This window comes from Pelmatolapia mariae, linkage group LG2 (genome assembly GCF_036321145.2).
Source record: "Pelmatolapia mariae isolate MD_Pm_ZW linkage group LG2, Pm_UMD_F_2, whole genome shotgun sequence".
Taxonomy (NCBI): domain Eukaryota; kingdom Metazoa; phylum Chordata; class Actinopteri; order Cichliformes; family Cichlidae; genus Pelmatolapia; species Pelmatolapia mariae.
In genome coordinates, this window is record NC_086228.1 from 13834209 (window position 1) to 13860442 (window position 26234).

A 26234-nucleotide genomic window follows, 5' to 3' on the forward strand; every position below is an offset into this window, starting at 1 on the left:
TTATCCCACTTACAGAATCTGGGAGTATCCACATACAGACAACAAAACCGAGTGCCTGAAAGTGCAGATAATCACAGGAAACAGTTTGAGAGTCAATTTGGTGTACTTTTCTACAACTGACTCACCAGATATTCAAGAAAAGCAGGTATTTTGTTACCACGCCATTATTCTGTTCAACATGTTCTCTTTGATAAGCTGGTAAGATTTAACTTAGCTAAAATTAGACACTGCCCACTTGTTCTAAGCCAGTACTAAAGTAAATATTACATATTGTTGTAGAAAACGTGATGGGACAGCTTATTAATAATACACAATGCAGTTCATTATCAACAAAACATTCCACATCCCAATAAAAGCGTGTACAGATAATAAATCCAGAGGATAATAAGGAGACAGAGGGAAGGCAAATAACAGGAAAAAGCTCAAACTTTGACCCTTCCAGGGGTTTTACACTTCTATAAATCCACCTCCCTAGAAATGTGACTAAATGTTGTGTTGATGCAGTCCGAACTGACTGATTGGCCTGTACAGTATTGTTGTTTCCTCCTACGCATTTAAGGCTACTTCTTTTTCTGCAGACATTTTTCGGTCATGTGGAAATGAATGGATAAGGTTGAAGAGAGAAATCTCACTGCTAGCCAGAGAAACAATGCAGAAAAACCTCATGCAAGCTCAAGCGCTGGCAAGGGGGTTGCCCATTTAAGTGGGCTGCGTCACATTTTAACCTTACATTCATGCAGCACTTTATTCTGCACACTTTAAGTACTCTATCTAGCTCACATTCAGGTTAACCAGTTAAGCCAACATGCATGTCTGTAGCAGCAGTACGTTTTTCCCCGTTGACTTGTCATTGCTTGTTTTACCTCAGAGTAAGCAAACGCTGCTCTTTTTACATGATCACGATGGGTAAGAAGTGTTTACAAGAACAACCCCAGGTCGTTTGATCACTCAACAGTTCGAAGAAACAACCACCCCAACAATCACATGTTCAGTAATTGTGTCTCTTCACTGGCTAATGTTTGACTATTTACAAGTAATTTTCCATTGATTCAACATAACATTAAGACTTCAAGATAAGAAGATCAAAAGGAAGGAAAATATTCTTCCGTCCCCGCAGATCTTTTTTTTTGCACACAAACATATGCAGCATACGGACCTCAGAAGTCTAAAATATCACTAAAATTAATAGCAGTATTAACCAAGGCCCTGATGTACTACTGAAGATTATCGTTATTTCAAAAATAAGGTAATTAGCTGTACCCTCAGGGTCTGATCTAATTTTATATTAACTGTTTATTATATCATCAAAAGCAGCTGCTAAACCAACACAAGTCTTTTTAATAACTATTTCATCCCTGCTTTGCTCTTTCTCTTTCCAAAGTAGTCCAGCACGAACAAAAATGAAAAATGAATGCTCCGTCGCTGCTTTCCCCACTTTATTTGTCCAAGTTGAGGTCAGCGCAATAAGAAAAGCCATTACGTGAAACATTTCAGACTTGATTTTCTTGCACTGACAGGCTGGTTAGGATGCAGGCATTGGCTAACTGAACATTGTGCCGTTTTGTTGTGGGCCACGCAAGTCTCATAATGCCACATGTGCTCGCTCTGACTCGGACTTCAGATCGGGCCATGGGAAAATATGGTTCCCCAGAGCTGGTTGATCTCAGCGGCTCTGTGTGTCATGGTGGTTTAAGGGGAAGGAATGTGTGATGTGTCCTACATGCAAATATTCAAGTCCACTGACAGTTTTCCAGCCTCGGAAAGCTTCTCTGTAATCATCGTGCTCAGATTCTTCTCTCTACTTTTACATGTTAAGCGTACTAGTCATTACATTTATTATTATGATCATTCTGTATCTGTATGCTTGAACCCTAATTTACTGTCAATGCATACATAACATACAATTAAAACATACTATATATACAGGTCCTTCTCAAAAAATTAGCATATTGTGATAAAGTTCATTATTTCCTGTAATGTACTGATAAACATTAGAATTTCATATATTTTAGATTCATTACACACGACTGAAGTAGTTCAAGCCTTTCATTGTTTTAATATTGATGATTTTGGCATACATAACTCATGAAAACCCAAAATTCCTGTCTCAAAAAATTAGCATATCATGAAAAGGTTCTCTAAACGAGCTATTAACCTAACCATCTGAATCAACGAATTAACTCTAAACACCTGCAAAAGATTCCTGAGGCTTTTAAAAACTCCCAGCCTGGTTCATAACTCAAAACCGCAATCATGGGGAAGACTGCCGACCTGACTGCTGTCCAGAAGGCCATCATTGACACCCTCAAGCTAGAGGGTAAGACACAGAAAGAAATTTCTGAACGAATAGGCTGTTCCCAGAGTGCTGTATCAAGGCACCTCAGTGGGAAGTCTGTGGGAAGGAAAAAGTGTGGCAGAAAACGCTGCACAACGGGAAGAGGTGACCGGACCCTGAGGAAGATTGTGGAGAAGAACCGATTCCAGACCTTGGGGGACCTGCAGAAGAAGTGGACTGAGTCTGGAGTAGAAACATCCAGAGCCTCCGTGTACAGGCGTGCGCAGGAAATGGGCTACAGGTGCCGCATTCCCCAGGTCAAGCCACTTTTGAACCAGAAACAGCGGTAGAAGCGCCTGACCTGGGCTACAGAGAAGCAGCACTGGACTGTTGCTCAGTGGTCCAAAGTACTTTTTTTGGATGAAAGCAACTTTTGCATGTCATTCGGAAATCAAGGTGCCAGAGTCTGGAGGAAGACTGGGGAGAGGGAAATGCCAAAATGCCTGAAGTCCAGTGTCAAGTACCCACAGTCAGTGATGGTCTGGGGTGCTATGTCAGCTGCTGGTGTTGGTCCACTGTGTTTTATCAAGGGCAGGGTCAATGCAGCTGGCTATCAGGAGATTTTGGAGAACTTCATGCTTCCATCTGCTGAAAAACTTTATGGAGATGAAGATTTCATTTTTCAGCACGACCTGGCACCTGCTCACAGTGCCAAAACCACTGGTAAATGGTTTACTGACCATGGTATTACTGTGCTCAATTGGCCTGCCAACTCTCCTGACCTGAACCCCATAGAGAATCTGTGGGATATTGTGAAGAGAAAGTTGAGAGACGCAAGACCCAACACTGTGGATGAGCTTAAGGCCGCTATCGAAGCATCCTGGGCCTCCATAACACCTCAGCAGTGCCACAGGCTGATTGCCTCAGTGCCACGCCGCATTGAAGCAGTCATTTCTGCAAAAGGATTCCCGACCAAGTATTGAGTGCATAACTGAACATAATTATTTGAAGGTTGACTTTTTTTGTATTAAAAACACTTTTCTTTTATTGGTCGGATGAAATATGCAAATTTTTTGAGATAGGAATTTTGGGTTTTCATGAGTTATGTATGCCATAATCATCAATATTAAAACAATGAAAGGCTTGAACTACTTCAGTTGTGTGTAATGAATCTAAAATATATGAAAGTCTGATGTTTATCAGTACATTACAGGAAATAATGAACTTTATCACAATATGCTAATTTTTTGAGAAGGACCTGTATATATACATATATATATATATATATATATATATATATATATATTATTTTGAAAATCATTGCCAATCAACAACAACCAGAGGCTGTGGCTCCGGAGGAAGAGCAAGTCATCTACTAATTGGAAGGTTCATCCTCAGCTCTTTCACGCTGAGAATCAAACGTCAAAGTACCCTCGGGCCAGAAACCAAACCCCAAGTTGCCCTTGATGCATCCATAGCAGTGTGTGTGTGTGAATGATGGACAAGGTGCTTAGGTGTAGAAAACTACTTTAACATAAGGGCTAGCGGCCATGCTGAGACAGTAGGATACTTAGCTGCTCACTAACCCTTTGAAATGCTTCTTTAAATCTCATGAATTTAATTTGTCCTCATTTTTTGAGATCACCATGAGTTAAAATAGCTAAGTGAACACATAAAAAAAGGGGTATATCAATCACAGCTGCCTTCAAATTTACAGAGAAATAGTAGGTAGACCTAAACTGACTGGTTAAGTCAGTGTTATCATTCATGAGCGAGTCAATACGTGTGTAATGTAAGTGACAGGTTTTATTTTAATACTACTTTTAGCTCCACAGTCAATTCCTCTGTGTATTGGACCAACAAGCAACCTGAGCACCAAAGCCTGCTGCCGACCCCCCCCCCCCCCCCCCCCCCCCCCCCACACACACACACACACAACCAGGCCAATCAAAAGTCGGGGTACAGGGCCTCATCCTGTTACAACTCCTGCCAACAAGAGAGCCGATTCATGCTGGCACCATCAAAGAGAAGCACGGCAGCAGGTGAGAGTATTAACATTCTTCAGTTAGAACATGAGGATGTGTTTACTCTCCTCTCCATGTCTAACGATAGCATCTGGAAACTAAACATCCACTAAAACAAACTGCTCTTCCTATTTCTGTTCTGTTAATTCTCACGTAATTGAGATAGTGACATTTGACAAAGGTTTAAAAACAGGCACGTACCTGTTAGTTGCATTATGTCTCAACTAGTCAGTGTCTTTTAACAGGCATGCAACATGTTGATTTTTCAGCATATAGCATTTTTCGTTGAACAACCTGGATTAAATCACGCAGATGGTTGTGTGATGTTATGTTACTCAAAGAAACATGTTGGATGTTAAATGTACCTAAGCAATATATAAAATGTATTCTGCACACAAGAAGACAAAAGAGTAAAGATCTTTGCACATTTTAGGATTTAGCTTCTGCTCTGCTGTAGTCAGACTCAGTTTTGTTTAATCGTTAGCATGCTGAATAGCCTGATGCCAAGCAGCAACCCCACTGATTCAGAAGCCGAGTCAATCACACTTGATCCCTGTGTTAAAATACCTAATTTTACGGCAGAAATAAAGTTTAGAGCTGGTACAAAAACTTTTTTGTTTCTATGGCCAATTTCACCATTCATGACATCTGTATGGGTGTAAAAAGTTGGCTGTGAGTGACAGTGGTTGAAGAACAGCTCTGTTATAAAGAATGTCTTGTTTATGGTACCAGTAAGACAATGAAACATGATGCCAGAAATTCAGTAAAGATCCATGAACTTAAACACTAAGGTGCCAAACCTTTAATAAACTAAATTTCACTGACTCTGGAAAGTTATGGTGGAAATAAAAATTTATAATATTTAGTTGTCATAATCTCCATAATCCCATGCAATCCCTCCAGCTAAGTCAGGATCTGCTCCAGGATCTCTTGAGCTGGATGTTCCTGGAAAACCTCACGAGGGATGCCGTCCAGAATCAACTATGATTAGATGCCTGAACCACCTCAACTGACTCTGTAGCATAAAGAAAAAGAATATATTGGACTTATATTTTATTATATTGCACACTGTGGCAAAAAAAGGGGCCAGGTCCACTTACTGCATTGGCAGTCTGGCATGTGTTTCTTAGCGCTGTGTCATTAACCGAATTGTTAGATACGTACAAAATCCGCCTATTTGATATCATTAGCTAAAAGTGTACAGCACTAAAAGCTGTTGAGAAATATCACTGCTGAAACAGTGACTTGTATTTCCATCTATAGCTACATCAACAGAACTGGCCAGACGTGGGATTAAATAATAATACCACTAAAAACATGACACGTATTAGCTTTACGCTGCACCTCCTTAAATTCTATGTGGGAACATAAATCCAACCTAAAGAGAAATACTTTTTCTTCTTGCCCATCAGCCTTTTTACTTTTTAAAGGTTCTTTGAAGAAACTGGGATTACAGCTTTGCAGGATATCAGCAGGTTATAACCATCCATTGTCTATGTGCAGTATAGCTGCAACACAACTGCTGTCCAACCTGTCATTGTGAGTTGTGTTTATTTGAGGGTCCTATACCACATCCGTGTCCATTCTGCTTGACCTGCACCCACTACTTACTCGACAGCTTAAATCCCTTCATAAATTGGGGTTAGGAAAATTAGAGGGCAAACTTCATTGTTTGCCAATTAAACAAACAGAATTAATGAGATGCAGCAATGATTTACACAGCTGCTATGTTTTAAACGTTATTAATCCCACTTTTAGCTGCAGGAGAATTGCCTCTAATATTCCCAGTGAGAGAAGCTTGTTGACACATCAGTCTGAGGGACAGACAGCAATGTCCCTAATGTGGGATAGAGAGCTATTATGTGGGACTGACAGCATTCCAGTGTCTGCAATTAAGGCTCATCTCTTTGACCACAAAATACAAGATGGATAAGCAACAACTGTTTCTATGCGCATGTCATGGTGTAAAGGCGAGTTTGTCAAGCACATGAAGAAGTAAAAGTTTCTGGTTCTCATGAAAAACACACTTCTTTTTATTTTTAAGAACTATAGTGGGCTTGTGCATGTGAGATTACGCTGAACGGAAATTACTATGACTAATATATATTATATATATATATAAACTCAGGATGGACTCAGCCATTCTTGTACAGCTAATTAGCTTAAGAGCACTTTTGATTAGATCTTGAATGTAATCTAAAATGTATACATTCATGATTTTGCTTACGTGACATTTTTGGAGAATTAATTTCTTCAGCTTTGAAATTAATATGGCAAACTTGTTAACAAAAAGCACCCTAGATGAAGGTCCAGCAGTTACAGAGGAACATTATTAATCACTTAGATTTGTGTTTCTGACCATGTTTTGATTTTAATTTATAGCTTTATTTGTGTTCTCCACCCACTCCTGTTGTAAACCTGCACAAGGCTATACTGTTCACCAGCTTCATTTGATGTGGAGCATGTAATGGTTACAACATAGCAAAAATAGAATAGCATTGCATTTCCATATTATAACAGATTGCATGTACTTGCCAACTTGACCCCATTCATTTGCAAACCGATGGCACACTGTGCGCATCTTATTGCTCTTTGATCGCTGTCTTAACACATCAAAGTCACTTTGAACATGGTGACTGACTGAGTGTGGTCACAGACCTAGTCAAAGCAACCATTTCAAAGGTCACAAGTCATCACAAGTTTATTGCACAGGGTCACAATTTTATTTGCGCTGTGGTCTCCACCTGCTGTTTTGCCCCGTGTGGATTTGCATCAGTCTTTCGAAGCAAAACATCAAAAAATGTTACTCTGTTAGAAACAGAAAAGTTACAAATTGGATCATAGCAATGAGCTAAACTCACCAATGACTAATTAAAAAAATAAAGTATATCAGATGTTATATTAAAGTCAGGCTTATATTCCTAAAACAGATACTTGAGTTAACAAAAACAACATCAGCTAATCCAAGAAAAAAAACAAAAACAAAAAAACAAAAGGAAATGAATTCAATTCAGTTATAGCGCTAAATCACAACAGCAGTTGCCTCAAGGTGCTTTATATTGTAACATCTGTAACAACAATACATGAATACAAGAATAAATGACTGAAAAATACTAAACATGGCTTTGAATGTAATACCAAATGCACTTTGTACTTTCCACCCCTTATAAAAGTCACAAATAAATACTCTCCTGCCTTTAGCAGACCTCTAACCTTTATTGTCTGTCAGCAGTTGTCAGTTTCTGGCCTGCATGAAAACCATTTTGGAAACATTTTTATATGTTAAGAGTAGGTGGACAGTGGACATGAATGTTTTTTCCAGGGGAAGAAAATGTGAAGCCCCGTGTGTTGCTACTGCTTATTTGGCCAAAACATCTGTAATAGCAAGAAATGTAGGCCATGGCTGCTGGGAGGCCTGCAGCCCACAGGACGTGTGGTATTATGAGGACCTTCCATCTAAAGCAGAGTTGCGACTATTGTTGACAAGCATCATTAATGTCCCACTCAGCGTTCCCACGCAATGCTCTGCGTTGTTCCCTACAATGTTCTTTGCAATGCATACTTCAGCCCATATAACAGAGTACAAGTCATGATGGAAATTCAGCTATAAAGGCATTAAAGTTCTGGGTATTTACAATCAGTTTAATGAAAATATGCTTTAGTACAATTTCAGGGCCAGTATAAATATGACATGGGTGTATCTGAGGCTTTGTTTGGGGTTATTGTGCTCAGATGTCTGTGAAAAGGACCGTTGTTCTCCATGAAAAGAAACATTTGGAAATCTTCAGGTAGCAGATGAGTGAGGGAGTGACTGGAATTTGTAGTTAATGTTGAAGATACTTGTCAGATTTGTTTAAAGACCTCATGTACAGAATCTTTTACAGAGTGAAACCCCTGGAGATGTCAGCTGTTTCTCAAAACACTGCCAAGAAAAGCTCACAATATGGAAAATTAGCTATTCTGTTATCCTGCTTTATTTTAAGGAGAGTCATTTTTTTCATGTTTGCAGATATTTCCTATAGATAAAATTTAACACTGTACTCTGTAACATAAGTAAACTGATTTGAAACAACCACAGTGAAACTGAAAGAAAGTTACCAGTTAGATGGTCTGACAGGTTGTCACGAACATTTTAAGCAGCCTCTTTTGCACGTGACTCTAGATCATGCATTAAGATTTTCCTCCTCCATGTCACACTCACAGATGTATTAAAATTAAATTTTAAAGTTTGATATTCCTTCATATGAATAGTTAATTTCAATAATTTTGAGGTCTTAAGATTTTACAAAGGCAGTTATTAGGACATAAAAGAATCATGTACGTCAAGGTTCGATTTCTGTGCCGCAGCAATCATCAAAACTGCTTAAATCCACGTTTCAACCTCTTGCGTACATTTTTTAAAAATTGTTGAGAATTACCTCCTCGGTGTTGGAGTTCATCACCGCTCCATCAGACCTTCACTTTCCTTTCAGAACCATTTTAATGTCCCTTTTCCACCACCCAGTCCTGTTTAGGCTGGCACCAGACATACACCGGGACATGAATTTTTATTAGGAAATTCTGTCCAACTGAACATCAATGTGGTTTGAAGACTGAAAGGCTAATTAACTGGCAGTTTTGCTTCTCTGTAATGAATTCCCTTTGGACAGCACTGTGATCTGATTTTGTTTGATAGAACACCAGCTCTACCAATTTTCATCTAAGACATGCCTGCAGAGGTCTTTCATACATATATGCATTTATGAAGGTGATCGCAAAGAATTGTGATAAATATCTGTAGAATAATGCAATAATACAACTCAATATCAGTAACAGGGAAATTCTGGAGATTGTAAATAGTGCATATAGACTTCAAGAACTAGAAGTCCTTTCCCAACCAAAGGAAAATCGCCACTCGCTAGTTCTTGAGATTAGGAATAATTGCTACAAGCTGCTTTTGTTCCTAGCGTAATCAGACTAAATAGATAGGTAGAAACTTTAAAAGTTGCTTTTTGTTGTTTTTTTTCTTATGCTTATTTTTTTTTTATCCAAATTCCCGTAACTTCTTCCTCAGGATTTGACTGCCGGTAAGATTTGGTTTACCGGCAGTCACTTTTGCAATACTAGTATTAAAGTAGTTAAATTCAGACAAAATAGCAAAAAGTGTACTGAATTGCTTGAGTTACCATCCAGATACACTCCCCATCCACTTATATATTTACTTGCTAGCACCAGTTTGGACCCTTGCTTGTCTTCGGATCTGGCTCAGTTGGTTGTGTATGGGCTCAAAATGTGGTCATAAATATTTTGTATTTGTAAATCAGTTTTGTACTTGTAAATCAGGATTTGTATGTGTAAAAAAGATTTGTGTGTGTGTAAAAAAGATTTGTGTGTGTGTAAAAAAAGATTTGTATGTGTAAAAAAGATTTGTATGTGTAAAAAAGATTTGTGTGTGTGTAAAAAAGATTTGTGTGTGTGTAAAAAAGATTTGTGTGTGTGTAAAAAAGATTTGTGTGTGTGTAAAAAAAGATTTGTATGTGTAAAAAAGATTTGTGTGTGGACTTAGCCAAAAAAAACCCTGCAAGTTACAAGTACGAATTTTGACCCTATTTTTCTTCCTTTCATCTGATTGGTCAATGTCATGTCAATCACAAATGTAACAATCCAATCAGAGAACAGATGGGAGGGGGGGGGGGGCTTTTTTGAACTGCAGGTCCTTGAAGGGTAATACAGTTTGAAGCTGGAGGATCTCTAATAAAATATCCGATAGAAGCTAGGTCCCCTAACTTTCAGCAGCTGTTGAAAGGATAAAGTTGTGGTATATCAGTGGTTAGAAATACCATTAACAATCCAATCAGAGAACAGATGGGTTTGGCTGTCGGAGGGGCACTTTTTTGAACTGCAGGTCCTTGAAGGGAATAAATGCCCTTTTACATGCCAACCCAGCGTTTTCCTTCATCACCACAAAGGAAAACAGTCTGTGGTCGTCCGAGTTTGGTGATTTTTGTGTCACAGGTCTACTTGTTTAATACAGGGACTTCCACAGCCTTTTCAACAGCGCTGCGGACCGCGGGGGCGGGCAGTGTTTTGGAAATGACAGTCTTCATTACAAAGCTTTCTTCGTTATGAATTAGCATACATGTTTTTATTGAACATTTGAAGAACTAGCAAAAAAACCAGAAACTCTTGTAGAGGACATAAAGTCAGAGATAAAAACAACAAGGAGCAGGTGCATCTAGTACAGGTAGAGCTGCTGCAAAAACCCACAGAGCCCAGCAGCCAGCGCAACAAATTCTGGATCCTTTGCTTTTAGTTAGCATTAGCAGCACATGCTGCGTCCGATGTGAAAGGACTTTTATGCTGCGCACTGTGACTCACAGCAATGGTCCCGGGTCAGCCCTGACTTTGTGTTAAACTAATCCTAAAGTATGTCTGTGAAGGTTCTCAGTCATCCAGGTCATCGTAGTCTAAGGAGCTTGGAAAGAAAAGCGTCTGGACTTCTTAAAGTTGCTTGAAGACGTTTCACCTCTCATCCGAGAAGCTTCTTCAGTTCTAAGGTCAAATGTCCCAGATTTACAAGTACAAAATATTTATGACCACATTTTGAGCCCATAGTTGTGGCTTAGATTCAACAAGGTACTGAAAATACTGCTCTCAGATTTTGGTGTTGATGCAGTTTGTTGGCTGCACATCCATGATGTGAATCTCCCGTTCAACCGCATTTGTATAGAGTGAAAGAAACCAGCTGAGTGACCAAAAATGGGTACCATGTGGTCATAAAGGGATGGGCATGTGCCGTAACAATACGCAGGCATTCAAACCATCCTCAGTTAATATTTAAGGGCCCCACCACCCTGAACTGTTGATATAAGGGAGGATGGCTCCATGCTTTCAAGTTGTTTAGCCAAATTCTGATCCTACTGAAAAAAATGTTCCTGCAGAAGACTCACCTATTCTCAGCTGCATTTGAATAAAACACCAAATCCACACTTTTAAGCTTAAATTTCAAAACTTACATTTTAACTACTGATTTTATCTACTGTTTTTAATCAATTTTAAATCATGCTTTTTATTTGTTTTTGTTTTTTAATGTGTCTGTAAAGCACTTTGAATCACCTTGTTGTTGAATTGTGCTATATAAATAAACTTGCCTTGCCTTGCCTTGCAGAAATTGAGACTCAAAGACTAGTGACTGTTTTTCCAGTCTTTCATTGTCCAGTTTTGATGAGCCTGTGCAAAATGTAGTTTCGGTTTCCTGTTGACAGCTAACAGGAGTCTCACTTGATGTGCATTCAGAGATGATCTTCTGCATACCTTGGTTGTGGTTATTGGAGGCATTTTTGCCCAGAGAGTTGTTGCTCACTGGATAGCTTCTCATTTGGGACCATTCTTTATAAATCCCTTTAATGGTTATGTGGGAAAATCCCAGTGATGAGCAGTTTCTAAAATACTGAGACCATAATTACCATTATGTCTGCATGCATAAATGCACCAAGGCAACCATAGGATATTTGGGTTAATAAGCACTTGGACAAATGTGCCTAATGTTGTGGCTGGTGAGTGTATAAATATTGCTGAATCACAATTAGATTCCGTGTAGTTCACCACTCCCTATCACTGCATACACCCATATTATCAACTGTCAGTGCACATCTTGCATCGCAGCTCTATCAGTGGTGATGACTCACAGAAAGGAGAACATCTCAGATGAAACAAAACAGCCTGCAGGAGATGATCCCATCCCCTATGAATTTGCACAAAACCTCTTAATGAGTGAATTTGCATAATTGAAATTATGCTGCTTGCAGAGTACATACGTGGCATGAGACGTGGAGCGCAGCACTTTTGGGATGAGGTGGCAAGGAGCTCACCCCCCACATTTCATATGATTAATTTTCAGTCATGTGTTGCTGATCATCTGAATTTTTCCACAGTACTGCAAAGACGAATTGTACCATGACTCAGATCTGCATGCAGCTGCATGATCAAACACATCAAGGAGAAAAAGGGGGGAATAAATGCCAAACTTAGAGGAATAGGTGACTTTCAGGATACCCAGCAGAGAGGCTGCAGCCACAAAGAATTACAGCCAGACCCCTACATAATGGAAATTCTAAATTTCAGAGGAGTGAAGTTCGTGTCCAGATTTCCACTGATGCAGTTGTGACCCCAAAGCATGTAATGAGTCAGGAGAGAGGCTTGCTCAGATGTGTTATGGTCTACAGGCAGCTTCCAAGTCGAAAAAGTGTAACGTGGTTTCCTGGAACACAAGCTGCACCAACAAAGGATGGGCTTAATCCAGAGGTCAGCTTGTAATTAAAGAAATAGTTTCACAGTTTGGCAATAAGCTTATTTTCTTTCAGGCTCAGAGTTGGAGGGGAGGATCAATACCAGTCTTCAGGAAGTGTTGGCTGGTTGCCTGACTTCCTCATCGAGGACAGAAATCAACAGAGTCTCTGTCCCCAGCCAAGAAATAGTTCCACATCACAATGTGCCACTGAGTTTTAAATAGAGATTGTTACCTTTGGTTAGGCTCGTTGCTTTCTTCATTTTCCAGTTTTTTGGGTTTTTTTGCTAAGGCTTGATCATGATGATAGAAAATGACTTTTTTTTTATTTCAATTTTTTAGATTGTTATTGTAATGGTTATTTGTCATACATGCACTTGCACAAACATACAATTTTAAATTAGAGACTGTCTGACAAGTCTATGGACACTTTAGTAATACACAGCCAGGCAGCCTGCCAGTTAAACACAAGTCAAAATATGAAATCTGCCTAAGATCTCTGACTGCCAAAGACATCTTTAGTATAAAGATGAAGGACAGATACAGTGATCATTAAACCTTCGGCCTGATGTCTGACTTGCAGGCTTTGCTGACTGTGTGTCAAGTTTTTTTCTCATGCATCTCCACTAGATTGTAACAGATTAAAACATTTCATTCTGTCTCAGCCATCATAGGATATGATCAATCACTGTTGCACTTTGATCTAAGACAAACGTGTCTAGTTGACATTGTTAAAAGGGGGAACCCTAAGCATCCAGGTGCACTGCAAATGTGAAAACTACTGGATATGGGAAAAATGTGCACTGGGAACTGAAATCTGCTGATCAGCAACAATCAGATTTATTTGGGGTAAAAAAAAATGGACAAACTGGCAATGCTAGGATAGAAATTAGACAGCTTTGCCACACATCTGCATTTCCCCCATAAAGCAAGAAAGGACACCATTTCTTGTGATGGTAATGAAGGAAATCATTATTTCTGTCAAAGAATCTGCTGCAGGCCCTGAAAGCAAAAGGATCAGAGTTACAATAGAAGGCAGATTCCAAATGATCACAACCAAAATGTGAATGAAACCTGATTCTTTGATACCGCTGAGGAACTTATTTTTTTTCCTTTTTTGTCACTGAAAAGTTTCAGTTCTTTAAGCTTAAGTGGATACTTACATAAAAAAAAACGTTCAACTGAGCCTAAAGTTGCATATTTAATCAGAATAATGACGATGGATTTTGCTACCAATCACTTGCACTGAACATTAAAGAAAAATATCTGAAATTTAGCAGGTAAAGCCAACATCTCATGCATTCATGCATAGGACGTGCTAGTGCACATTAGCATAGTTCACAGCTGATAATAGGTGTGTATTTTAGACTTTGTCTGCTATTGGCCATTTTATCTCACGTGTTTTTCTGCCCTTCCTCCAAAAGAAAAGAAAAAATGGATGTTGTGTTAAAGTCCCTCTGGTTGCAAAAAGACTGTATAGAAGTATATAAGAAAGCAATCCTGCTGCTCTGACATTAGCAAAGACTGAGTTTATCATCTAATCATTATTTTTTAAATATTATTTTACACCGAATGAGCCTTTCACTGGATCATTTCCAAGCTCTAAGTTCCAGAAAGAGGGTTAATGCAAACTCTGATTTAGTGAGTTAGAGGTAATAGACGCTGTGAACCTAATCTGCTTGCTGGCAGGTTTTTTTGTACAAACTGTGTATCTCGCTGACTCCGCCCTCATACTGCTGAGCCTGTGGCAAAGTTGGACGTGTCGATTTAAAAACACAATTAATTAGCAACTCGTTACATCGTGAGAGGATTATGAGACCCCGATTAGAAGTTTTTTCATTCCCAGATGGGAACCTTATCTGGGAACATTGGTTACCCTTTCTCTTCACAACATTGTTGTTATTTCAGTTATACATTCAAGACTACCAAGACTATGTGAAGTACCCTCTGAAAGTTAACTAGACTATATGAATGCAGCATATTGGACAATCCCTACCGCGACCATCACTGAAACCAACCAGCTGATCTACACCACGGAAACAGTGACACTTGCTTACAATGAACAGCCACAAGGAGTAGCACCCTACGTAAAGAAGGAGACTAGAGCCCAAGATCCACGTAGCATGGAGGGAACTGCAGAAAGATATGATGAAGAAAGGGGCACAACATCTGAGATCTCTGTCCAGCAGAACACAGTTCTAGGAACAGCATAGACTGTGTGAAGAACCGTCAAGATCCCAGGCCTGAAGGAAAAAGATAATAAAAAGAAAGGATAAAGTGAGGAATAGGGATGGGTACCGGTAATAATGGCACCGGTTCTGAAATAAACGGTAGTAACCAGATCGAAAAGCAGCGCACATTTCGGTGCTTTATTTCGGTGCTTTTTTTTCCTGAGATGTCATACACTTTGGATTTTAGCCAATCATTTTGCCTTTCCAAGGATAGTAGGCGGGCCCAGGTACGTATGTTCTTTTAGAGCAGAGCTACAGATTAAAAATGGCCAAGGCGAAGCGGTCAAAAGTCTGGCTGTACTTCACAGGAAAAGATGCAAACTCAGCAGCCTGCAACAAGTGCTTTAAGGTGATACTATGCAAAGGAGGTAACACCTCGAATCTGATGAAACACCTGGCGACGCATAGCATTTTTTTAAAAGCCGAGAAATGCACCGTATTTGATAGCTTGCTGCAAGACCGAGCACCGAGCACATCTACTGCGGGTGTGGTGCCCGTTATCGGACCCGGAGTTAGCAACATCCCCCAAGAACCCGAAGAGTAGAGTCCTGGCCCCTAGCCCTGCCAGTGTAGCAGAAATGATGACGGATGATGATGGCAGCAGCAGCCGTTCTTCTCTGTGTGAGTAGCTTAATGTTGTTCGTGTGTAATTTACGTTGAGTAGGCTAACCACGTTATTAAATTAATGCATGTAAGGTGAACTAGCAAACACCGTCGTAGTTACATGCGGCTGTCTTCTTGTTTGATGGCAGATACTCCCTTCACCCTTTAGCACCGGCACTGTTTCAAAAGTACCGGTTTGGCACCGGTATCGGATAAAACCTAAATGATACCCATGCCTAGTGAGGAATAGTGTAAGTTTTATAATTGGGACAATTTACAAGTTTCTTCATACCATAAACATGAACCTCTTAAGAAAACTTGACAACATGTTGTTTAATTATCCTTTTAACTTTAAAAGTGTTACACATGCAAATTTTGAGATACTGGAAATTTACACAGCTGGAAATGTGTCTGGATCTGTCTGGATACTGGAAACTTACACGTATTCATGTGGCTCTTCACTTAGCGATAGAGGGGAGTTACAACCACAGAAAAGTCTCCAACAATAACTTTTAAATCCCTGGTTTAATTACTTCTCTTTCAAATCATAGCTGAACCAGACCGAGGCAGAGCAGAATCTATTTCACAAAGTTATGAACCAACTTGTCAAAAATCCATGAAATTCTATTCTTGTTTGAGCTAAACTCAAGTGCCCTCACACACACACACACACACACACACACTCCTGTATGTAGGAGGAAGGGCTCTGAATTACCATCCAACAAAATATACAAAAATTCTGTACATTCGAGAATTAATTTCTGAAATCTTTGGGGTCTTTCAGTCAGTACATCTCTCCTCCTTAATGTAAAATTCATTTTTGGAGTGTTTCTTATGCGGCTCCTGCGATTGATAGCAGCTGTCCAGCAATTCGTACCATATGTGAGGAGTTTTGTGTAAATATTGTACCACGGGAAGCCTGCTTTACATTTCAATTACTACATTTATACAGTCAGCAAACATGATACCCAGGAAAAATGGCAGAAACCTGACTCTGACTGCCATGAGCGCAATTCATCAGGAATATTTCGTCAGATGTTGCCGCGTTGGAGGTCACCGCAGTGCCCTGGCACACTTTAAAACAATGAATGGCTATGATTCTGCTCAATGTCCTGCTTCATGTGAGTTCCTCCGCAGACATGGGAGGCTGATGAATTAGATTATTATAGGAACATTTAGAGGTATGTGTAGCAGAGATAAATATTTCAGTCGATGTACAAAAATGTTTATATGTACTCACTTTTGTTTAAGTCTTTGTCATGGCTAACAGAGTCAAGAAGGGTTTGAATGTTATCAGATTTTGCTTCGGAATATAATTCAAGTATTTTTAATTTATCTCTCTTCATTTATATATAGCTTCTATGCACGTGAAACTCACTACTTCCCTGCAGCTTGTGCTAAAACATAACTCATGCCACATTGACTCATGCCCAGCGAATTACAAGCCAGAGTACTCTGAAACACCAGAGCACCTCGAGACATTTGGTGTTCAAATGACTGAGTTTCTTGGAGAGCATTAACTGGATCTACAGTATGCGTTGTGATTCTTAGTTTTGGCTGTTCTTTGCACATGCTGCCATTTTAAAAACATGCTTTTGTTGTAACTTAGCCTTTTGTTTTTTTAAGAACTGTGTAGTGCTGTAAGAGCTGTGGCAGCAAAACATCAATGACATCATCCTTCAGTTGGTGATAGGTCTGGACTGCTGGCAGGCCAGTGCGGCATCCTGGAGCATGTCTGAGCTACCATAGGGCCAAAGGCAAGGTACACCCTGGACAGGTCACCAATCTGACGCAGTCCACAATCTGTAAATGAAGTTATTTGCTTTTTTTGGGTAGATTGATGAACTACTGCCCATTTCGGAGAAACTCTGCCTTTTGAAGATGCTCTTTTTATACCCAGTTATGGTACTGTGCTGTGTGCCAATGAACCTGCTTACCTGCAAAATGTTCCTCCACTATCACTTTTCCAGCCTTAATTTGTCCCAATCTCAACTTTTGAGACATGTTGTTGCCATCAAATTAAAAACATGCTAATATTTGTCATGAAATGGTAAAATGTCTAGAATGATATAACAATTGGTATACATGTTCTACTGTGAATAAAATCAGGTTTTATGAGATTTGCAACAGAGAGCATTCAGTTTTTACTTACATTGTATTCAGTGTCAACTTTTTTTTGGACTTGGGGTTGATGAAGGCAGTACTCAATGTACACTTCATGAAGTTGTGGTACTTTGGAACAAAAAAAGCAACATTTTAACTCTTTGTCCATAAATGTACATTAGATTGAGATGGAAAATTATTTTGTAATAAGATACTGGAGCTGTTAAAATAATTTGGGTGGAATATACTGTCTCCCTCTTAAAGTCTAACCAGAGCAGTGAAGGGAAGCCATGTGCACTGCAGCACGACTCTAACATAAACTCCACAGTTCATATCACTTATCAGCTCATTGGTAGGAGCATGTTTCTCCACAGGGGTTGCCCACGTTTTTGTGCAGCCCAGACAATGCTTCCTTGTTGAGCTGCTCATGCCTGTCAAAATGACTGAAAGCTTTATGAACGCAATCATAATATTTTTAAGTTGCTTTGCAGAAATGTCGTTTTGGCCCTCTTTCAACTTGTGTGGCATAGTTGCCTTTTTTTCATTGCTGTGGAGCTGCTCACTGGTATGGGTGAAGCCCTTTGGTTCCCCGCGGAGAACATACTGTATCTGCCTGGGTCACAGTGAGGCTGCGCTCAGGTCTGGGATATTTTCTGAGGCCACTGGTGATGCAGGGGATAAACATAAAGTTTTTCAAGGCAAAGAAATCTCAAAGCAAGGCTGAAATTTCCATAAAAGCAATAAATCGCAACAGCAAAACAGAGGAATTCCATTATTAATATGTCCACATGCTGGCTTTGGTGCCCATGTTAAATGATTTGTTGTAATGGGATAAACATGACTGGGCGCTGTTTTATGCACAAGGCTTGATTCAGAAACAGTCTGTTGCTGTGAACCTCTCAGCAAAGGTTAGTCTGTCTGGCTCGCAGCTTTGACTGATACACCTGCAACTTTATGACCAGCAGACGGATGCCGTTTAAAATGCGTATCACTCAGGTTTTGTGTTGTTTCCTGAGAGGATTATGAGTGTCAAAAAACGTCAAGAAAAACATGTTTTCATCTCGCAGTTTTGATGGATTAGCTGTACAACGTGTTGCTCTAGTAACCCATAAAACATACTGTAATGTATTACCACATCCAAATAAAACACCTGCAACATCTTTTTTTCTTTACTTGCAACATTATTCATATGTGGAAAAAAAAGCTCCTATCTGAAGTTGTTGTGTTTTTTAACCTCTCCCTTGAATATAAAACATCCATGGCTGATTATGTGTTGAATGTATTTCAGGACTTTGAGGCCAGGCCACCTCTGAATGATTTCAAACAGCCGGTCTTTTTTAAAATTTTATTTTTACATCCCTGAAGCCATCAAGTTCTGTGAGGCCGCATGGCTTTCTCCTGTCGACAGCAAATTCATATTTTGCCTTGTGGATCCTTTGTAGCGATAACGTCAACTCCTCCATTCTGCTGTGGGTTTGAGAACTTAACTAGAATCACAGAGGTTTGAAACAGATGATAAAGGGAATAAAGAACAATAAGTTTTGGATCTTTATCACATTTGCACAAGTCAGGGATAGTCCCAGTCCTTCCAAAAGGGGTGTGGGGTACTTCTGGCTCAGTTTTTATTCTAGATGCACAAAAATGTCCACTTCAATAGTCAGGATTTTTTTTTGTTCATATCTGAACTGACAGATATGAAAGTTTGAAAACAAAGTTTACTTTATACGCTGGTGGAGATGTAGCAAAAGTCAAAAACTGGACTTTCACCCAGGAGACCTGGATTGTGCCAGTGTGTATTTTTTTTATATTCAATTGTCAGTGAATTAGATTCATATTTTATTATATTTATTAAGTACCAGAGCTACTTGTTTACATTTAGAAAGCATCATGGAATTTACAAAAATATGGTCTTTAACATAATTTATAATATGCCAAAAAGTCTTGCTGGCAGAAAGCTCTAAAAGCATACATCCATATTCAACAAGCTTTTCTGTGTTCTTGTTGTCGAGTCCCAGGAAACAGAAACTCGTACTCTTTGTCAGTATTGCTACAATGTTGATAAGAAACCTGGGGTTGTTCATATTTTCTTTACTCAGTGATGTGATGAATAGTAAGATGTCTCAGCTTTTCTGAGCAACAGCAAACTCTTCTTCAAGGCTAAACGAAGTTAGTTAGTAATTAGTAAGATTTTCTCTCTAGGTTGCAGTTGCTTTAAGGTACACATTTGTGAGTTTTACCAGGGAGTCTGATTTGAGGCGCTCTTTTTCAGGTGAACAACAGTATCCAAAGTCATACACAATGAAAATGTAAAACTATCAACAAGACCTCTGTTCTGCACTGTGTTCGCATATGGCACCGAAGAAAATAACCGTGGAGGAATTATATGCTTAAACGTAGTTACATCACTTTCAGAAAAAAAATCTACTGTAATGAAATGTATTCCCACTGCTGTATAATGCATTATTGAAAGTTTTAATTTTACTGAAAAATGATCAGAAATAAATCTTTTTTTTTTCTGGGAATACTGCTAAATTTCCAGTTTCTAAGCCATATGTCAGAACAAGATACAGAGTGTGATTAAAGTAGTGAGTGGGCTCATTTACATTTTGAGAGAACTTAACCCTTTAAGACCTACCATAGAACCAAGTCCGCCAGAGCTTATATTATATTTTTACATGCTGTAGTGCCAATTTTGGGAGCATTTCAAGTTGATATACATCAATACAACCATTATAGCCCAAATTTTAATAATATGTATGGATTAAGTGCATAGTAATTACATAAATTGCAAAAAAGTGCAATAAACTACAAAAAAATTGAAAATCGTTTTTGTTTTTTTAACAAATATTTCTAGTTAGAGAAATTTAAGAGGCTTATCCCTCAAAACTGTAAATACAAAAAAGTTGCACAAACTAGTTTCCCACCACAGGAAATTTATTTGAAGTGTCTTCATAGTTTTACTTTTGAAATACACCAATTTTTATATACTGCAGGAAAAACGAAAATAAATATTATAGTGCAAATTTGCAAAAAAGCAGCAAATGCATCAAAATAAACTATTTCCAGCAGTGCAATTAGAGTTCTAAGCATCCCAGAAACGACACAGAAAGTCATAAAGTCAAAGATAACTTTTAAAAACACCAGTATAGGCTCTGAGGCCCTGATAGTAAAAAAAACTACATTTCCGCGAAAATGACGTCACTTCCGGTTTCGGGCAGGTAATGGCGGACATGCGAAAGTTCGCGCTGATTGGATCGGCAAAACGTGTTTCTGGAATATTATGTTTTTGTTGCTGCAAGCGCTTTTTATGCAGTTTTTGCAAAGCTATATGTGGAAGAAAACCGTGACCTAGGACAAGCTGATGGCATAAGATGTAAGTACAACTTCTCCAGTTTCATATGTAAAAAAAAATTATTGCTCTAGCTTACGTGGTTGCAGAGCTACCGAGATTTAAAAATAGTTACGCAAATCGGAGCGGGGGCGCTACGCTCGGCTCTAAAGGGTTAATTGGTCTAATAATAGATGAAATGGCATGGTGAATCCATCATTTACAGCATCTACATGGATGAATAATCAAAGCAAAACTCCAAAAAAGGGCCATGTGGATGATAGACAACAACTGATAATGATAATTGCTTATTTTTAGTTTTTTAAAACTGGCATTTTAGTTTTCCAATGAAGGCCAAGAGTTAAACTTTCAAACACTAAATCTGTGTATCGCAAGCATGGGTATTGTCCCTTAGCATCGACTCCTGCTCCCTGTAACAGGGTGACCTTTCACGGCTGGATTTACAGTGAGGCAGACCAAGACAAGCATAGTAGAAAAAGAGGCATTTATTCACCAAAGCGCTTTCAGGACATGACAATCACTCATAAGTCCAGCCTTCTCTCCTCACAAACAATCACTCCTTGCAGCCTTACATACTCTCAGCTGTCTCAGGCTAAACCTTTATTCCACTAACAGGTGAATTCTCAAATCCCAACCTTCCACCACATTATACAATACATCACTTTCAATAAATAAATAAATATAGACGTACATTTTCCATTTTTATATTATTAAATATTTCACACTTTACCCTTACACCATACCTTTATTATAACCCCCCCCCCGCACAAACCCCAAGCACAGAGATTCCCCACTCTCCCTTAACCCATGGCCTCTCCCTGAACCTTTAAATGGTTTCTGGACTCCCAGGTAAACATTTGTCCAAACACCTGGGAAAGGACACAGGAAAGACAGGTGAGCAATCACATCTCAGAGCCACTTCTTTGCACCACCTTTATTTCTAGACACACACATTTGCCCCAGCTCTCCTCAGTGGTTAACCTTATTTGCTCTCACTAACAACCTTTCCTCTTCACAGACAACCACCACACTTCTTAATGAGGAGCCAAAAGGCTACCTACTGATTTTAAAATACACAATGAATATTCAATAAATAAACTCTTCTGTACAAATGTTCTTCATGTGCAAATCTATGCTCAAGGTGTAATGTTGAATAAAGTGCTAGATAAGGTGGTTTTAATAAAGTGCAATGACGCTCCTAGTGTGCTATACAAGTTATAATATAAATAATCCTTGTAAGCGAATCCTCTTCCTTACATTTTATGATGTAAAGCTCCACTTCAGTTATGTTTCCTGTGTACTTGATTAACTTCTTCAAATGTTTGTGTGTATCATGTTTGGTAATACACACAAACATTATAAACATTATAATCTGCTATGCTGTTCTGAGGCATTTGGTAAAATGCCATTTGAACTGAATGCTGTCAACACAAATGTTAGTGAGTCCAATATGTTTGGATACAGGTTTCTTCCTTCATAATAAGCCAATAACATGATGCGGATTCTTTTCTATATTTGTTTATGTAAAGAAGATTTTTTAAACCGCTTCATTTTTTCCTTGATATTGTCAATTGACAGTGAACAAATTTGATGAAAACCAGATAAACTGTGGTGTAATTAAATAGCTAAAGAAGCAAATATGTTTGCTTTGTGTGATAAACTGTTGTAAGGCTGACCAGAATGGGAGCACATTTCCTCTGCTAGCCATTTCTCCTGTTTTACAAAACTGTGAGCTGTCCTTACATCCCCTGTAAAGAGGCCTGTTGCAAAGAGCTCTGAGACAAAAAAAAAAAAAACTAGTGGGAAAAATGTTAAAAAGTGTTATTGAAACTAGGAATTTTCACAATACCAACCATTTATAAGATGCAAAGCAATATGTGACAGACATAAGGTAACACAAGTTTTCCTTCCCACTGTCACCAAGTACTTTGTCAAAGGGGGTCCTTTGACTGTCAAGGTTTTCTCTATGTTGTTTTATGGTCTTTAACTTATAATATAAAGAGCGTTGTGGCAACTGTTGTTGTGATTTGGTGCTATATAAATAAAACTGAACTGAACTGAACAGAAAGCTTAATTTCTATTGGTTTTTTTTTGTTTGTTTTTTTGTTTTAGATCTGTGCTAGATGAACTGATAACATTTGATTAGATTTTTTGAGGAGAATGGCGACTGTTTTTCAGTTTGTACAGAACTTTGGTCAACCTGTGCTACTTTTAAATGTGCTCATAAATAAATGGACTGGATTTGACTTGACTAACTATGCAGTAGCACATCGACTCACCCTAACCAAACCAACCTCTGTGAATTAGAACACTCTGAAATGCACTACTAGCCTCTGACCTGGAAAGCTGCAACAGGTTAACGCTGATTACACCACCATAAGCACTAATATCATTTACTTGCTGATTAAATATTTAGATCTGCAAGAGGGTCTCTATAGAATTTGACCTTTTGGTTGCTTTTAAAATCCCGTCCAATAATGATTGCAGCATGCAATATACTGCATTTATGTGTGGTCAAAGATGTGCACACATAATCACAAAAACATTACTTTTGAAAAGCAGCTGTTGAGTGTTTTTCTAAGAATGTTTTTAAAAACTCAATCTGTCCCTTTCATTGATTGCATTTCCATTTACTCTACGACTACAATTTGTGCCAATCCATCCACAACCTCTTATGTTTTAGTGCACCTCCTCTATCCTGTCTTCAGCATGTGGCTGTTCTGTGTTTCTCCCATATTTCTCAATACTGTAACCTTGAACTATGTGTTTGGACATCAATAACAATTGCATTAAAAAACTGCCAAAATAAAAGGAGCAATTTATCGTATCCAGAGGTCCAGACAAGGTTTTGGAGGCTGTGAGTCGTCCTCATGAGAAGAACTTGTAAAACCCTTCAGCCCTCCCAGCAACCTCGAGGACGTCAGCTCATAGAGACAACAGCCCACTCTGCACCGACTCGTCGTAACCCAATCGCCCAACAAGGAGAAATATTTTTGCAGGCTTGCTATCACAGTTGACATTGGCCCCGATCAAAAACCAATTGCACCATGTTACGAGGTTCAAGTAAAGGAAGTGTGTCTCTATTGAACTTGACTTAGAAAACAGGCAGGCTGCACAGCAGTAAGTGGGCGGCTTTTTTTTTTTTTTTTAAAAAGGTGTTGCTGGATCTTCCGACAGCACTTCCATCTTTCTGGTTAGGTTATAAAGTACATATGATGGATTGATCTAGCATGTGTTGCTGCCTTGATCACAAACACAGTTGCTTCGTGCGGCCGGTGAGAACCCTTCAAAATAATTTTTCCCTATCACTGTGTTTTACTTTCCCTGTGAATCCATTGGGAGCATTTGATGACAAGTGCCTGGGTTTTCTGCACACAGACTGCATGTCTTAATACAATGGTATCATGTTACAAATGTATTTATTGAAGCCATTTTCCCAAAGAAACTAGCACTGCAATCCAAAGAAAAGAGCCAAAAGCTACAAAACACATGCTGCGTCTGAACAATTGCTTCAATGTTTAAATAAGTAAAACCTCAAAAAATAAACTGGTCTCCATTAATTGTCATTTTTTTAAGTGCTAGTACAGAAATGACTGTTTTTCTCTTCCTTTACTTCCTTCCCTTCTGTGATGCAGAAAACAAGACCGCTGGGAAAGAAATATAATCGCCCACACCTTTTTGAAAGTCAGAGCTGTATATAACAACTTACAATCCCAGCAGTTTTTTTTCTTTTAAATTTGCTGATTTATCCACCATGTGCACATGCTAGTTCCTGAGACGGCTTTGCATAATATGGTATTTGACAGCCGGATGTGATATGAGGAAAAGGAAATAGGATAAAAAAAAATCCATTTCAGCACTGGACTCTGAACTTGGAGGAGCTAATTCTTCTTTTTTTCATCTCCAAATTGCCAGGTGTAAATCTGTATTGGCTCAGGGCCTGACAGGATACGGGGAGGGATGGCAAAGTCTGCACAGCTCAAAGTGAGCTCCATTGAGTGGGAGTCCTGAAGTGACTTTTGATATGAAGAGTGTCAGTTATATCTCTCAGCTGCAGATGGATGAGGTCTGCTTTGATAGATGGGACTGCACTGAGTACCTGGACTACTTTTCCAAAAACTCAGGAGAAATAAAGCTCAGGAGTTGAGCGCTATATGCATTAAAGTCAAAAGTTTTTACTTCTGGCGTATGTTTTAATGTCCACCTGGATTCAATGTGCACCACAGTGAAACTTTTTCACAAAGGCTGCGCTTTTGAGATGGTTTAAATAATTGGAGGGGTGGAGGGGGGCTCTGTGTGCTCATAGATTTTCCAGAACATTTACTTTGACATTCACACATTGGAATTCTGATTTATAATCTCAAAATGTGTCTCACCAAAGTCTCTTTGTTGTATGCTTCATATGAAGCACAAGTATCATAACACATTTTCAATATGAGATGCAGATATTAGCAATTGTTTGTCTGTTGTGGCTGTCGAACTAGTAACTAATTTCTTCTACTACATAGGAAACTGAGCTAATTTAGTTGAGTTCACATTGCAGGGGGAAAAAATAAGGTTTAGTAGGTTTTTGGAACGTGGCTTAATGAAGTATTCCCAGTGAGAGCCAAAAGTATTAAGGCAAATGCAAGACATTACTTAAGGGGAATCGAACACTGATTTCAAGGTCAGATGAATTTAAGGTACAACGTTAGTTTGGTCTTAATATGCATTTTTCTTAAAGAAAATCCGAGCGGTAGTCCTAATTTATGAAAAATTGTGTTCTGCTGGCAGTTGTTTAATACGTAACAGCTCTGTCCCCAATAAGTCAGCTGTCTGCTTTATGACAGCTAAAGTAAAACACATCAAGCCAGTCATGCTGTAGCAGTGACACAAGTGTGTTAGTGTTGGGAAACAGCAACACACTTGTAGCGGTAAAACAGATTTTTTAAAACTCATTCTTGGAGCAAAGCCACCAAACTTTTTCAGTGTTTTTATGCAGTTATGGCTCATTTGTTTTCATTTAGATAGGAGTCTAGTCTTGTTATTCTAAAATACATCCCCTCACATCTGACTGTTTTTCTGAGCTTTGTTAGTCTTTAAAACAAATAACTTTAGAGGTGAAAAATAAAACCCTCTCACTCAGATTTTATTTGAAAGAAGCCATTTTGCTCATTAGGTGGTCCAACACTTTTACAGATGCAGCAATCCGATTTTCTTTTTCCTTTAAAAAAAAAAATCAAGTCACAACTGCAAACTCCCCTCATTGGTTGGTTCTGAAACAGCACTGGTCGCAGTAGCCATTCCTTTGAGACATTGGCATTTTCATTTACTTTAGGACAGCAATGTATGTCAATTCATTCACAACCTCTTATGTTTTAGTGCAGCTCCTCTATCCAGTCAT